Genomic DNA, 15,223 nt, shown 5'->3' with positions numbered 1-15,223 from the left:
ACCTCACACATAAATCACGGAGAGGGAAGGCAGACTTGGCTCCCCCTGCTCCGGGAAACTGCTGCCCCCTCCCTTGCTCACATCGGGTTTTGCAGCAGTGGTGGCAGCCGCCACTGATTCCCGCACCGGGGAAGCAATTGATTCGTCTACTGCCAGCAGCCCCGGAGTTGCCTACGCGGACGACAGAGAGAAAGAGAAAGAGACAGAAAGGGAGAGAGGACAGAGAGAGAAAGAAAGAGAGATTCACAGAGTGAAAACCTTCATCCATGTGGAGGGCAGGCTGAGGGAGCCACTGTCTTTACCTTGTCGACTGACTGGTCTGAGTTTTCTCCTCTTCCGGCAGTGGTATTTCTTTTCATCTTGGATCTTCGTGATTTAGGAATAGTTGCTCTGTGTGTGTGTGTGTGTGTGTGTGTGTGTGTGCGCGCGTGTGTGCGTGTATGCGTGTGCGTGTGTGTGTGTGTGTGTGTGCAGTTGCTTTGATTTTATTTGGGAAGAGTAGGAAAGTCAAATGAACAATTTTCTTTCAGGCACCTCCGCTGAGCTTTCAAACCAAGTCATCCAGAGTTAGCATCTTCCCACCCGTCAGGGAAGAGAGGAGTTGGCAAGAATTTGGCTCACCCATTCCCCCTGCAATCCTCTGGTGTCTTGGTAAGTGATATTCTTCTCAATTGTGTAAATGGGCTAGGGGTATTGGAGTCCCAGTTGCAACGAGGTGTGTACATGACCTGGTGGGATAGAGGTTAGGTGGGAGGGAAAGGGTGCTGAGGAATGACCACATTTATTTGCCCACATTCTGCAGTGTTTGATTGCCTAAGCAGCACCCCAAAGCCAAATGAGATTTCGGCTCACTGCCCAGGGTGGGGGTAAAATATGCTCATGTTTTAGGCAATGCAATAAAAATTGTGGCTTCTGCCCAATTTGTCCTCTCCCTTGCAACAGAAGCTTCTGAAAGTAGCCAGCAGTTCTCTGAGTGAATTAACCCTTTGTGGTACTGGCCAGCCTGGCATGGACAGTCTCTGGGTATTCTGATCTAGTGGGTGGGCACCCTGACTCTGGATGAGAGAGGATCACTTATGGCTGGATAGTTAACCCTTGTTTAGGGTAACGTAGGCATGCTAAGTGAAGCTTGCCTAGGAGCGGGTGCAGATTGTACCATCTTCCAGGGACAGCTGAGTAATTTAATTGTGGTGATTTTGTGCAAGCTTACCTGTTCATAGTTTCCTGAGATGAGAGATCTGGGAGACATGAAAGGATCACATTTTTCTTGGAATGAGTGGTCAGGCAGGTCAGAGGGGAGCAGCCAGCTGTCTGCTGAGCAGACAAGGTTTTATTTTCACAGGTGGTATAACCTGTAAGTGATTACACAGAGGGTGCACCAAGCCCAGGGGATTTCATCCTTGAGCCTGTCTCAGAGTAGGGAAAGGGGCGAATAAGGTTTGTTCGGCTTCTGGGGAAGGATTCCAGGCTCCAGCTTCAGATCTGTTCCAGGACAGACCATACCCTGCTCTAGTTTCTTTATTCTGATGGGATCAGCCTCACCAACCTGTTAGTGAGTGGGAGGGGGAGGTCCCTTGTAACTGAATCCAAAACTCACATTTAATTTTAAATGCCTTTGCTGCTAATCTGTGACCCATCAAAAGGGGATTTGCTTTGCTTCCTGGTTTGATTATATCTACCTTACTGGAAATGAATGTCTTTATTTTTAGCATCTTCACTATTATCTCAGGGGCCACCCCCTCCCCGAGGATTTCCTTTTCCAGTTCTTATTCTTGGAGGTGGGAGGAATAAAACATCAGCCCCCAAGACTGGCAAGCGTAAGCACGGCCCACTCAGTCACTTTCTCCAGCCCCAGAGCCAAGTGGGGACACCAAAATCCCAAGGCATATGACTGCTCAGGCAGGACATGACATGTGAGGCAGTGGGAAGGGATGCTTGGTGGTTAGTACCAAAGAGTTGGTCCTCAAAAATCCCAGGTTTTCCTTGCTGGGTGACCTTGGGGAGGAAGTTGCCTTTGTCTCCTCCTTGGGAAGCCTAAGTGTGAATGATGAATGTGGGGAAATTTGGAGCCACAGTCAAATAAGGAGCCACAGATCGGCCCATGGGTGATATTTAAAATTTTGAACTTTGGCACTAACTGGTCAGACTGGACCACGGCTGGGGCCCTGGGGTAGGGGATCTCAAGGGTCTCCTGCTGCGCTGAGTGTTAACTCTTTAATTGCTGGATCACAGGGAAGTTTAGGGGGCTGGGGCAATATAACCAGCCAATGCAATATAACCATCCAGTGTAGGAGTATATATATATACATATACAAATAAAACCAGAGTTGACTTGCAATGTTGCATTAGTTTCAAGGGTGCAGCAAAGTGATTCAGTTACACGTACACGTGATAACCACTGGTTCAGCCATGTAGGGCAGGCCAGCCCACCTGAGGTAGCTGGAACTCGGCTGTCCACCCATGGGTGCTTTTTGAACATCTACTCACCACCTCCCATCCTTATTTCCTTGGGGGTGGTTAAGATCCAAGAGGCTGCCCTCCCTACCCCCTCATCACACTTGAATTGGTGCATTGTGGTGCACCAGCGTAAGGGAAACAGAAGCTTCTGGAAAGAGCTTTGGAGTTGGATCAGGAGACCTGGGTCCCAGCCCCAGCTCTGCCTCCCCTTTCTGGGCCTCAGTTTTCCCATCTGTGCTATGAAATAGCTGGTCTAGGTGACCCCAAGGCCGCTTCCATCTCTGAGGCTCTATAACTGTGTGATGAGTATTGAGTATGTATATTTGTGCGTGTGTGCATTCATGCTTCTAGGAAGGGTCAGCCCTGTGTTTGGGAATTTACCAGATGTGTTGAGCAGGTTTTGTTTGGGTGAATCAGGATGGAGACTGGCTCTTGTAAGAACTTTCCTAGGTTCCTAGAATCCTGTGCTCAGATGGAAAGGGGTCTTATTGGTTTGTGGCTTCAGTTGCATAGACATCCAGATCTGGCAGCACTTGAAAGCCCTCTAGAGACTTATCCCAGAAAGACACCAAGGATCTCTTTGAGAACCTCCACTCTGGAAAGATGCCTATGCCCTATAGCCCACTTGAGCACCTCGAGTTCAGAACCTCTGATCTAGTCATCAGGGGTACCAGGAAGGGCAAGCAGCTTGCCCAAGACCACACAGTGAGTCATGCACAGCAACATACAAAGATAAGATACCTGCCTTCATTCCTGGCTCCAGCAGCTGCCACTCCCCTGACCCAACCGGGGTGCAGGGGGAGGACCTTCAGCAGCTCCTTTCCAATTTTCTATCCTGTGAGGTGATCAGGAAGCATAGCTGTGGGGACAAGTGCGGACGTCTCCTTTCTCAGTGGTGGGAGGGAGGCAGTGGCCAGAGATCTTGCAGTCCGAAATGGTGGCCTGGGAAGTCAGTCTCCCCGGCTTGCTGTGCCTTCTGTTTTCTTGCTGCCTGTACACATCCTGGCTGCCTATCTAAGGCTGTGGGTCTGGTCAGAGTGGCTGCTCTGGGGGTCTATTTGTAAGCTGAGATATTTACTCTTTATTTAACCCTCTCTCTCTGTCTCTCTGTGGGTCATAGAGAATCTGACACTTTCTAATAAAAACTGCCATGACATATGGGCTTATCTTCTGCTCTTTATCGCCTTCAAGTTGGGAGCTGGTCATGAATGCAGACAAATCAGGAGTTGATGTAAAGACGATGAGAAGCAAACAGCATGGTTTATTTCTGTTAAGCACTGTGGCTGTAACCTGGGATAAAAATAAATCCGGGACCCAGTAGTGGTGGGCTGGAGTGATGAGCTTAAATTATTCAGCTGCCACCCAGGATGGAGATCCTTGATGTGCTAGAAGAGTGAAGGAGGCACCACAAAAATAGCCACCTCTCCTTCCTGTTCCCCACCCCTGTCTGTTTCTTTAAGCCAGCCTTTTTAGCCTCTAGGGGCTGCAGTATGAGATGCTGGGAGCAAACAGACCTGAGTTTGAATCCTGGCTCCAGTGCTTGGTTGCTGTGTGACTTCAGGAGAGACCCTAAACCTCTCTGAGCCTCATTTTCCTCAGGTGCACTAAGGGAGCACAGTGTGATGGTAAAGAGCATAGGCTCTGGAGATAGATCTCCTGAGCTTAAATCCTGGTTCTAGCACTTTCTAGTTATGTCATGTCACCTCTCTGGGCTTCAGTTTCTCCATCTTTAAAATGAGGATAATAAAGGAACTGTGAGCATTTTGAGTTAATGTTTGCAAACTGCTTCTCACTGAGCCTGGCAAGGAGTAAGTGTCCAATAAATGTGAGTGATGGGGATGCTGTTGGTGATGGTAGCAGCAGTCACCCCTGACCTAAATAAGACTGAGTTAGGATAGAGAAAGGTGACTCCTCTGTTGTGTCAGGCACACATCTCTGGGACCCAGGATAAAGAGGACACGGTGTGGAGATAGGGGACTTCCAGTTCCACTTACTTAGTATGTGGTCTTTGTGTAGTTGCCGGGGGCAGGGGGTGGGTGGCAGACCTCAGTTTATTCACCCATGAAATGGGCATAATGACCACCTTTCTTTAAGTCTTTTGAGGCCCCAAGGAAAAAGGGCGGTCATGAGTGTGGCGGGCAGGCCCTGGAGGAAGGCATTCGGGAGGAGAAGCCCTCTGTGTCTTTTGTTCCTCCAAATCCTTAGGAGGCTTTTGCTGAATCATCTCTACTCACCAGCTTGGAGCTCAAGGATTTTTCCTAGGAGACTTGAGCTTTATCTCCCTTCCCTGCCTTGGTGCTTTCCCTGCCACAGTGGGTGTCTCTATATACAACTTCCAAAATGCTACAAGGCAAGATCCTTAGGGCCAAGGCTGTACCCTCTTCCTTTTTAGAGTCACAGTTAGCATGGCAGGTGCTCAGCAATGACTTGCATGAGTGAATGAATGAATGAAACCTTGATTAACTAGTGAACTGGTCAATTTGGAGAGATGCCTTTATGGTCCAGCCAGTGACCTGCATGCAGTAGGTCCTTAATTAGCATTGGTTCATTACGATGAGTCATTGGTGAAGAGTTTAAAAAGGGTTGGCTTTCATCTCAGATCTGCTACAGGCAAAGAACTGGCCTTTCTCGCCTGTCAAAGAGTTAGCTGACATTTATCCATATGTCATACATTTATTGAGTACTTACCGTATGCCTGGCACTATGGTGGGCATTGGCCAAAAAAATAATGGTAATAGTGACAAAGACACAGTCCCTTTGGGACTTAGATAAAGTAAGCGACTGCCTACAAAATGTGATCTTTTCAGGGAGAGGGCAGGTTTTAGTACAAAGAGGTCTTCCTTCATCACCCTAAAACACTCAGCTCACTGATATGTGAAAACCCATCATTAAAGTTTCATTCTTTGTCTTTAGGCTTTGCTCTTGGATGAAGAGCAGATGCTTTTGGGGTGGAATAATGCATCCTTCCTTATTAGTCACTTACACTTTAGCGAGGCAGAGTTGTAAAATCCTTTCTGAAAAGTGAGGGGAGCTTTTTGAAAAGCTTTTTGCGAGTGAGAAGCGGCATTTGCACAAAGTAAGCTTGGGGCTTTACCTGGGAGGGCAAAAGGCAGAGAAAGACAGACGTTGCTGGGTTCACATTCTGCTGTAAAAAGCTCTCAGTGCTCAAGAGACTGATTCACCTGAACTGGGTGGTTCATCTGACTCGGTGGTTCTCAGAGTACGGTCCTCGCCACCTCCCATCCCCACCCCCAGCGGTATCAGCATCATCTGAGAACTTGTTAGAAAAGGCAAATTCTTGGATTAGATTCTGGACCTGTCCCACGAGAAACTCTGAGTTCAGGGCCCTGGGCTCTGTGTTTTCCTAAACCACCAATGCTATAGATTAAAGAGTTATTTGAAATGCTAAACACTTTTACAGGTGTCAGTTATAACAGTTCTAGGTGTGTTGTGAGCGTCAGACTTTTTGCCATGGTCCCCCACCCTCCACATCCCCCAGGGGGCTGAGAACTGGGTCCGTTGCCTCCCCATGACACATCATTAACTTTCTGCTACTGGCTCCCTCTATTTCCCATGGGAGCACAAGCTGGACCTAGCATCCCCTGCTAACCTGAGTGCTCTAGGAGGCTACTTCTTTCTCAGTCAGGATGCAAGGACTCAGGTTATAGGATGGTTCATTGTCCAGGTGGTAAGAATCACCCCTCCAGCCTGGCCAGGGAACAGAATTGGTTCCTTTTAGTCCAACATAGCTTTCCATTTGGGCCAGGGAAAAATGGGAGACCGGGGTGCAGTGCTGAGGCACCAGACTGCATATGCAATGTCACTGTGGTTTCTTCTAAGTAATTGTCTTGCTGTCATTACTTTTAAAGACATAATGCACACTTAAATCTCATTGTAATGGAGCTGTGTCAGACTCTGGCTTAGGAATGCAGCTAGTGAGCAAGATAACTGGCCTCAGGAAGCTCGGGGCTTTGCCCATCCCTCTGCAATCAATCAACAAGAGGAAATTAATCTGACAGTGTCATAATGATGTTTGGCTTGTGAAAGATTTATTTGGAGAGCGGGAGGAAAAAAAAACTCTCCGCATCTCTTAATATAATCTTTTAAGTTCATTCAGCTGCCTTTTTCTTCTTTCTTCCTCTCTCTCTTTCTTTCTCTCCTTCCTTTCCTCTCGAATGCATCTACACCATGATAAGCAGCAGCTTGTGAATGGAAGCAGCTTTCAGTAGAGAACAGATTAGGCAAGCAAGTTTGGTGCCAGCCATTGATGGCGAGGTGGTGTCTAGGGCTCCTGAGAAGAGAGATGATTTCTCAAAGTTTGTCAGGAGGCCCTGTATTCAAGATGCTGCCAGAAGGCATCTGTGTGGTCCACTCTTCCCCCAAGCCCAGCCTGCCCCTGTCCCATCCCCTCTACCTGTGAGTTTCTTCTGTCACAGTAGCACTGGGTCTCTAAGTCTCTGTCTCTTCTCTCTCCCCTTCTCACACCCACACCGCATCCCCTTCTCCATCTTTTCCACCCTTTAAAAATTCCCTTTCTTTCTTCTCATAGTTCATCTTTCCTCCCCTTCTTTCTCCCTCATCTGATCTCTGCTCTCTCCCTCTGGCTGGCATTTTCTCCCAATCTCTTTCCATCTTCCTCTCCTAAATTCTGCCCTTCCCCATCCCATCTTTAGTCTCACCCAGGTAGATATACCAAAGTGACTTGGGAAGGGAATGCATTTACAAGTCCCGAGACCCCAAGTCGGGTCTCTGAGTAGCGTGAACCAACTCTCCCAGTTAGCCTGGGACTGAGGGGATTCTTGGCAGGCAGGACTTTGTGTGTTAAAACTGAGAGAAGCTCAAGCAAATCAGGACCAGTTGGTCATCTTACTGCTAAGGTCAAGTGCTTGGGATTTTGTGGAGCTTTCAAAAGGCCAGAGATGTAACTTCTTGGGCAAGTTGCCTGTCCTTCTGCTCTGGAGAGGAGCAGAGTGGTTTCTGAAGCCCTCCCCAGCCTCAGTGTGTTCAGCACAGCTCTGCATGGCTCTGAAGACTACCCGGGCATGCAAAGGCCAGTGGTCAGTCAAGGGCATGGGGCTGACTCCTTCCTCCTTTCTGACTTCCTTCCTCCAACAAGACTGACCACCCAGCCAGTTAGCTCTGCACTCCTCAGTCACAAGAGGGATCTGGCAAGAGACTGCAGGTGGTCCCTATGACAGAGATTTCCAAACTTCAACCTGGGTCAGAATTCCTCGGAGGGCTGTTAACACAGAGTTTCTGATTCAGTGGGACTAGGATGGGGCCCAAGAATTTTCATGTCTAACACATCATTCCCAGGGGACATGGATGCTGCTGCTCCAGGAATTCCGCTTTGAGATCCACTGCTTTCTGCAAACTCATTCCCTTTCATTTATTTATTCCCTCATTTATTCCTTCATTCATTCATTCTCAGATATTTATTGTATCCTACCATGTGCCAGGCACTGGGGACTCAGCAGTGAATGAGACAGAGTTCCCTGCCTTTCTAGAGCTTACAGTCTAGTGAGAAACAAAAGAAAAACACAAACAAGATGGTTTTAGACTATGTCAAGTGCTATGAAGGAAACAGCATGACATGACAGATAGTGATAAATGGTGTGCAGGGAGAGAGATAACTTAGTAATTAAAATTTAGTTATATGCTGTCCACCTGAAATTATCACAAAGTTAATCAGCTATATTCCCATACAAAATAAAAAGTTTTTAAAATTAGTTACAAAAAGGATGGCCAGGGGAGATGGTAATGGTTGAATTGAGAGCTGAGTCTCTAGAAGGAGCCAGAAGGAGCCAGGCTGGGGGAATGACAATCGCAAAAGCAGAGACAACTATGTTGTCTTGATGGAACAGCAAGGTCAGTGCGGTGGGATGAGGGGAAAGTGAGGGAGCCTGCGGGCTGCAGGACCTGCCAGGGTAGGTGTGGAGTCTGGATTTCATTTCACTAGGGGGTGGGGGGAGGGTTTGAATCAGAAGTGACATGACCTAGTTTACAATTTTGGTAATGATCACTTTGTTTTCTGAGCGGAGAGCAGACTGCAGGAGGCAGGGGTGGAAGCCAGGAGACCAGTGATGGGGAGCAGTGACACAGCCTGGGGGACTAGGGGGTGCAAAGAAGGTGGTCAGATTTGGGGTGGCTTCTGCAGTAGCTCGGCCACCTCTTACTAATGGATTAGGTGTGGGGGTCCATTCTTGGCAGTGGTTCATTGGTTGTGATTCCGGGCACCGAAAGTGGGGCCTGTGGGTTAAGACGCCAGGCCGGCTAACGTGTATCGTCCCCTCCGCCCCCCACCACCCCAGAGGAAAAGGCAGCAGCTGGAGTTTTTCTTTCTCTCATGAGTAGTGGCTGGATTAACCTGTCAGCATTAAGGAGGACATCGGCGAACTTGGCGAAGCCGAGGAAGCCACTGGAAGTGGCCGCTGCCGCTGTGTCAGGCTGGGACGTGGGGTCAAGTCTCTCTCCCAAAGGTCTGGAGATCGGGGTGGGGGCTTGCGGGAAAGGTTGTTGGACAGGATGGTGAACCACTTCTGGCGCCTGCAGTTTCCCCTCTGATCGTTAGAGACCTACCTGTGGCTCACCTGAGCCGGGAACCTAGGCCAGAGGGCATCGTAGGCACTGAGCATGCTCCTGAGGAAGAGCGCTGGAGCACCTTCATTCCACCTCCGCTCCCCTCCCCACCCCTGCCCCGCCCTGGGCGGGGTGAAAAGCCAAGTGCAGACCGATGAGGTGCCTCCAATGCCTTTCAGAAAGGCATCTGCTGCCGTTTCTTTTGGTTTGCTTTCTCTTCTCTCTCTCTCTTTTTTTAAACTTTGGAAGGGTTGATCTAGCCAGGGCCGACCTCCGTGTTATCTGTGTGTTTTTTAAAGACAGCCTGTATACCTGTGGCGGATTCATTTTGATATTTGGCAAAACTAATACAAGTATGTAAAGTTTAAAAATAAAATAAAATTAGAAAAAAAAAATAAAGACAGCCTGGTGTATTACATTGATTGATTTGCGGATATTGAAGAATCCTTGCATCCCTGGGATAAAGCCCACTTCGACATGGTGTATGATCTTTTTAATGTGTTGTTGGATTCTGATTGCTAGAATTTTGTTAAGGATTTTTGCATCTATGTTCATCAGCCAGTCCAGGTTCTATGCAGGATACTGGATGCTTGGGGCTGGTGCACTGAGATGACCCAGAGGGATGGTATGGGGAGGGAGGAGGGAGGAGGGTTCAGGATGGGGAACAAGTGTATACCTGTGGCTGATTCATGTTGATGTATGGTAAAACCAATACAATATTGTAAAGTTAAAAAATCAATAAAATAAATATATTAAAGCTAAAAAGAAATTAAAAATAAAAAAAATAAAGACGGGCCTGGGCGCATCAACAGCACATAAGCCACTTTGGGGAGAAATCTCCGGGAAGAATAAATAGTGCTTATATGCTGGTTACCAAGTGGGGGGCTTTACTTGTGATTATAGTGGGAGGAGAGCTGTCCTCATTCACAGCCTCTCAATTTTCCACGCAGAACTCATCTGCTGTACAGATTAGCATGAAATTTTCATTCTGATATAAGGTGCCGAGGGTGAATTTATTCTTTCTAATATCCTAGTACACCACCATGACCATCACCTATCCTTGCAGGCTTCTTTCTCAGTTATTTATTCTTTATTATTTATTTCTAAAATTTATTTAATTAATTTTAATTAATGTATTTATTTTTAATTTATTATTTATTCTCTTTTATTCCCCTACCCCAAACCCCTCCCCTAATAGGCAACCCTTCTATTCTGTTCAGTGATCATCTCTTTTGTTGTTTATGCACCTGCAAAACGTGTATTTTTTTCCTAACTTCTTATTCTGTATTGGACTATAGCCGATTAACAATGTTGTGATATTTTCAGGTGAACAGCAAAGGGAGTCAGCCATACATACACATGTATCCATTCTCCCCCAGACTCCCCTCCCATCCAAGCTGCCGCATAACATTTAGCAGAGCTCCCTGTGCTGTACAGTAGGTCTTTGTTGGCTATCCATTTTAAATATAGCAGTGTGTACCTGCTATATATATGACCTTCCCAAACTCCCTAACTGTCCTTTCCACCAGCAACCATAAGTTCACAAAACATGTATTTTTAATTTACATAAATGGTATGGTGCTATAGATCTCATTGTTTCTCACCTTTCCCCCCCTACCCAGCACTGTTTTTTAAGAGATCGTGAGATGTGCATCTAATCCTTTGCTTTTAATTGTTGTTGTGCTCCAAAGTGTAAATCCCTTATATTTTACCCATTTTCTTATATTAGTTTCTCTCCAGTTACCCAGATCATTTCTGGAAATTTCCCTGCACTGGGCAGCTGGGATTCTTTCAAGACATAGAGATTCATTTTTAATAGAACTTTAATGTCATTTGGGGCTTCCTTGGTGGCTCAGATGGTAAAGAATCCACCTGCAATACAGGAGACCTGGGTTCAATCCCTAGGTCAGGAAGATCCCCTGGAGAAGGGAATGACTACCCACTCCAGTATTCTTATCTGGAGAATCGCCTGGTGGGCTGTAGTCCATAGCATCGCAAAGAGTTGGACACGGCTGAAGCAACTTAGCATGTAGCAATGTCATTTGAGAGGTGCAGGTTGATGCTTTACTGTTTTGCTTTGGATGGTTTGCTCAGCAAACACTGAGGAATAGCTTCTAATATCAGACCCCATAGGTATGTCGAGGAAAGCAGAGGTCAAGTTTATGGGGTCTGGAGCCAGGGACATCTGGGTTTAAATTCTGTCTCAGATATTCATTGACTGTGTGACCTTTGGCAAAATGAGTTTCTCTCTCTGAGTCTCAGTGTCTTCTATAAAATGGGGATAGTCTTAATATTCTTATAAGATTGCTTGAGAGTGAAATGATATTATGCATGATGTGGTTTGTGTAAGGAAACTTTGTCTTAAATGATACTTGGGGGTGGGATGTGGATAAATGGGTGTTAATGGCCCCTCCATGTTCTGCTGAATTTACCCTGTGTGGAGGGGTGTATACGGTGTGTTGGGGAGCAGTTTTCTGGCTGAGGTTGAGACAGTCATTTCCTTCAACAACCTGTTGAGTAGTCATTTCCCCAACTACGTAGAGAGACCTGGATCCTGTCCCAGACTCAGCCACACAAGCTTCTCTGTGTACCCCCCCAGAGCCTTGGTTTCCTCCTCTAACGTGGCCTCTGGAAAAACACTGGTGGCAGCAGAAAGGATCGCACTGCCCCTGAATATGCTCAGAGGGTAAAATGCTTCAGAGGCTGGTAGTTGGCCTCCTCAAGTGGCCGTAGAGGCTCCCCAGAGCCTCCCCAAGGCCCTGGGATTGAGCAGCTTTCAGCTCTGGAAAATCCTCCCTCTGGTTGTCATGGCAGCAGATCTGGAATGGGAACCTTTATCCCAATGGAGCAGCACAGGGGCATTTCTCACTGACACAGACTGTAACGGTGGCCTCAGGGCTCTACTACAGGGTGCTCTTTGATGCCCTGGAGAGCTCCCCACCTGCTCTTCATCCTCTTGCTAGAAAGGTCTCTGAGATAAAGTCTGTCCAATTGGGTTCAAGTCCCAGCTATGCAACATGGTAATTATATGCTGGAGCTGCAGTTTTGTACAGGAAGCAAATGAGTTGGGGGATAGACAGAGCAGTCCCAAGGACTAGCCCTGTGCTTTTCATTCACATGAGTGATTGCCTTTAACCCTCAGAAATCCTTGGGAAAGAGGCAGTAGTATTATGCCCATTTTGCATACAGAATTCTGAGGCAACAGAAAGCTGGAGAGGCAGCTTTCTCAGTCCCCTCCCCGCCCTGCCCCCAGTTCATTTAGTAAAGGGTGGATTCAACAACTCAAATCCAGATCTTTGGATATTACAGTCAAGTTTCCATAGCAAAGAAATAAACTTCCTAGGGCCTCATTCTTCTGCTCTGTAAAATGGGATAATAGTCAGTTACCACTTCCCTTACTATTCAGAATTGTTGCAAAGATCGAGCAATTTAGAAACACTTTTTAACAATGTAAAGCTCTACAGAAACAGATTGTCTAGTCTTCAACTCCTTCTGGTTTGTAGCCAAAGCAAGAACATCACTCTTGTAAAGGACTGGATCTCACTGACCAGTAGGATGCTGTATTCTCAGTGGTTAAAGCACAGCCGCTGCCTCTAGACTTCTTTGGAATTCAGCTGTGCTACTTGCTGGACTGTGAACTTGGGCAAGTTGTTTGGCCTCTCTGGCCTCAGTTTACTCATCTATAAGATGGGAATAATAATATCATCTCCCTTGTAGAGTTGCTATGAAAATTACATGAGTTAATATACATATGAAGCACTCAGAACAGTGCCCAGTACATGGTCAACTATAGAAATGCTAGCTGTTTATTATTGCATAGGACTTACATTTTAAAAATTACTTTCATTTTGATATTTGGCAAAACTAATACAATATTGTAAAGTTTAAAAATAAAATAAAATTAAAAAAATTAAAAATTAAAAAAATAAATACATAAATAAAAATTGCTTTTAGAGTCAATGGTGTTTCACAATAACCTTCTGAAGGGGAGAGTTGGGATTTACTCCTTCCATTTACAGATGAAGGAACTAAACCCCATAGAGGTAAACCTTTTCCCTAAGATCGCAAGGTAAGTTGGGGACCAGAAAAAAGTTCAATCTTTAGGGATGACAATGGCTACGCCACAGAACTTTAAAGCACAGCAGGTCCACCAGGCCAGTGACAAGGCATCAAGCCGACAAAATGTGACAATATGCTGGGAAAAGCAGGCAGTTAATGTCTGGTAACTTATTTTGCCCAGTCATTAACTTCAGGGGTTATTTAATTTTAGTGTATGCAAGAATCTCCTGGGGTATTTTTAAATTCTCAAGGCCCATCCCTGGAAATTCTGGCTCAGAAGGTTTGGGTTGTACCCTGGAACCTGCAAGGTAAAGGGTTTCCTGACTGATACGGTAGCAGCTGATCCATGGGTCATTCTGGGAGGAACAATGCTCTTTCCCATGGGTGAATTCTCTTCATCACTCCCAGGGCAGTGGGCTTGAATGCCTCTAGGATGGTTGGCTCAGCACCTACAAAGTCATTCTGTGCATTGCTGAACAGGTCTGATCAGTGTGGTTGTCCTTCTTGATGTTAACTTAGATCTGATTCCTGTCACTCCTGATCATTTCACCTTCCAGAGCCAAACTGAAGAAATGAAAATCCTAAGACAGAACATGGTCTGTAAGTGCACATTGGGAGGTAATTGTATGAGGCTATAAATCTGAGTTCATTTTTGTCAGGGGGTAATTAAAAACGAATGTCTGATCTGCTCTGCATTGAATTTAGAGGTCCTCTCAACCAACATACAATCATTTATTCATTCAACATATAGTTACCACTATTCAGTTGATAGATATTTATTGACTACCTACTACCGTGTCTGATTCTTTGCGACCCCATGGACTGTAGCCTCGGAGAAGGCAATGGCGCCCCACTCCAGTCCTCTTGCCTGGAAAATCCCATGGACGGAGGAGTCTGGTGGGCTGCAGTCCATGGGGTCTCGAAGAGTCGGACACGACTGCGCGACTTCGCTTTCACTTTCACTACCATGTAGGTCAGATGTCCCCGGATAACAAAGTGGACCTTCAATTCCCACATTTTCCCTGTGAAATCAATCCCTCCTGACTTGCACAAAATGGTTAGCCAGACTTTAAAAAATAACCTATTAGGAGCTGAAAGAAAGAAAACAAAACCTATTAAGGGATATAGATGAAATGGTCAAATGTCCCTTTATAGTGTTTGATTCATCAACTATATTATACAAAAATACTTATTATATAAAATAATCAAGTAATCCATAAAAACTGCTTTCTGCCACTGACATATTTTAAAAACAGTCAACAAACCAGAAAAGTAAGGCCAATTTTATAATTTTTAAAAAAAGTAATCTGCTACAAATACTTTTTGTTAAAGAATGGGAAAAGGAAGAGATATCATTTGGAGCATAATGGTTGAAAAGTTTAGAAAGAATTTCCTAACTATTTGGTTATTCAAAACAAGTAAATCGAGAGAGATAATGACAGTGTAAAACACTTTAAGAACCTGGATAGAAGGTAAATTTCCATTGTCTTAGGGATATTTGGTCGAGGGTGGGGGTCCTTATGTTCTATTTGGTCATTTTTAGTATTTATCGGGCACTGTGCTCACTGTGCAGATACAGTAGAAAACAATTTAGAGTTGGTACCTTCCCTTGAGGAGGTAGACATAAATCAATGATGATACAAATGAATGTATAATTAGAACCTGAGGCAAGGGTTCTAAAGAGAGGAACACAAGTTTATGAGCACATGTCACAAAGAAATCTGACCTCGTCTTCCTGGAGGAAGTGGCATTTGACTTGGGAGCTGAGGGATGAACAGAAGGTAACCAAGTAAGAAGAGAAAACATTCATGGCAGGGAAAAAAGAGTGTGTCAAGGCCCTGAGGTGGTGATATCCAAGGGTCAAATAAGGCAGCATCACGCAAACATAGGGTTGTGGGGAGCTCAGTATGAGCTGAGGTTGGTAGTACCTGCAGGGCCATCATGAGGCAGTTCGTCTTTATTCTGAGAGCAGTGCAATTTTATAAGCAAAAGGATGACTTAGCCTAATCTGTTTTGAAAATGACTTCCTGGTTGCAGCACAGGATTCACAATAAGGGGAGGAAATACTCTAAACTGACTGAGAAAGTTTCTTGTATTGGCCAATCTGCCCACACCCCTTCTCTTTATA

The 15,223-nt window shown here is 45.8% G+C and overlaps 1 protein-coding gene across 8 annotated transcripts in view; it reads left to right on the top strand.

Annotated features, from left to right (window-relative positions):
* RPH3A (rabphilin 3A) overlaps positions 1 to 15,223 on the top strand; it is a 293,375-nt gene that overhangs the window by 192,085 nt on the left and 86,067 nt on the right. For 5 of the 8 annotated variants that reach the window (XM_061384969.1, XM_061384968.1, XM_061384970.1 and 2 more), the window contains one exon: positions 531 to 651. The gene's annotated coding sequence lies outside the window, so the exon portion shown is untranslated. Of the gene's footprint in view, positions 1 to 11; positions 346 to 530; positions 652 to 14,821; positions 14,885 to 15,223 lie in introns of those variants that run through there. The other 3 variants (XM_061384966.1, XM_061384972.1, XM_061384965.1) reach the window with 3 other exon arrangements.

Source organism: Bos javanicus, chromosome 17 (genome assembly GCF_032452875.1).
Source record: "Bos javanicus breed banteng chromosome 17, ARS-OSU_banteng_1.0, whole genome shotgun sequence".
Lineage (NCBI taxonomy): Eukaryota > Metazoa > Chordata > Mammalia > Artiodactyla > Bovidae > Bos > Bos javanicus.
Note: the sequence above shows the minus strand (reverse complement) of the source record. Positions and strands in the feature narration are given on the sequence as shown.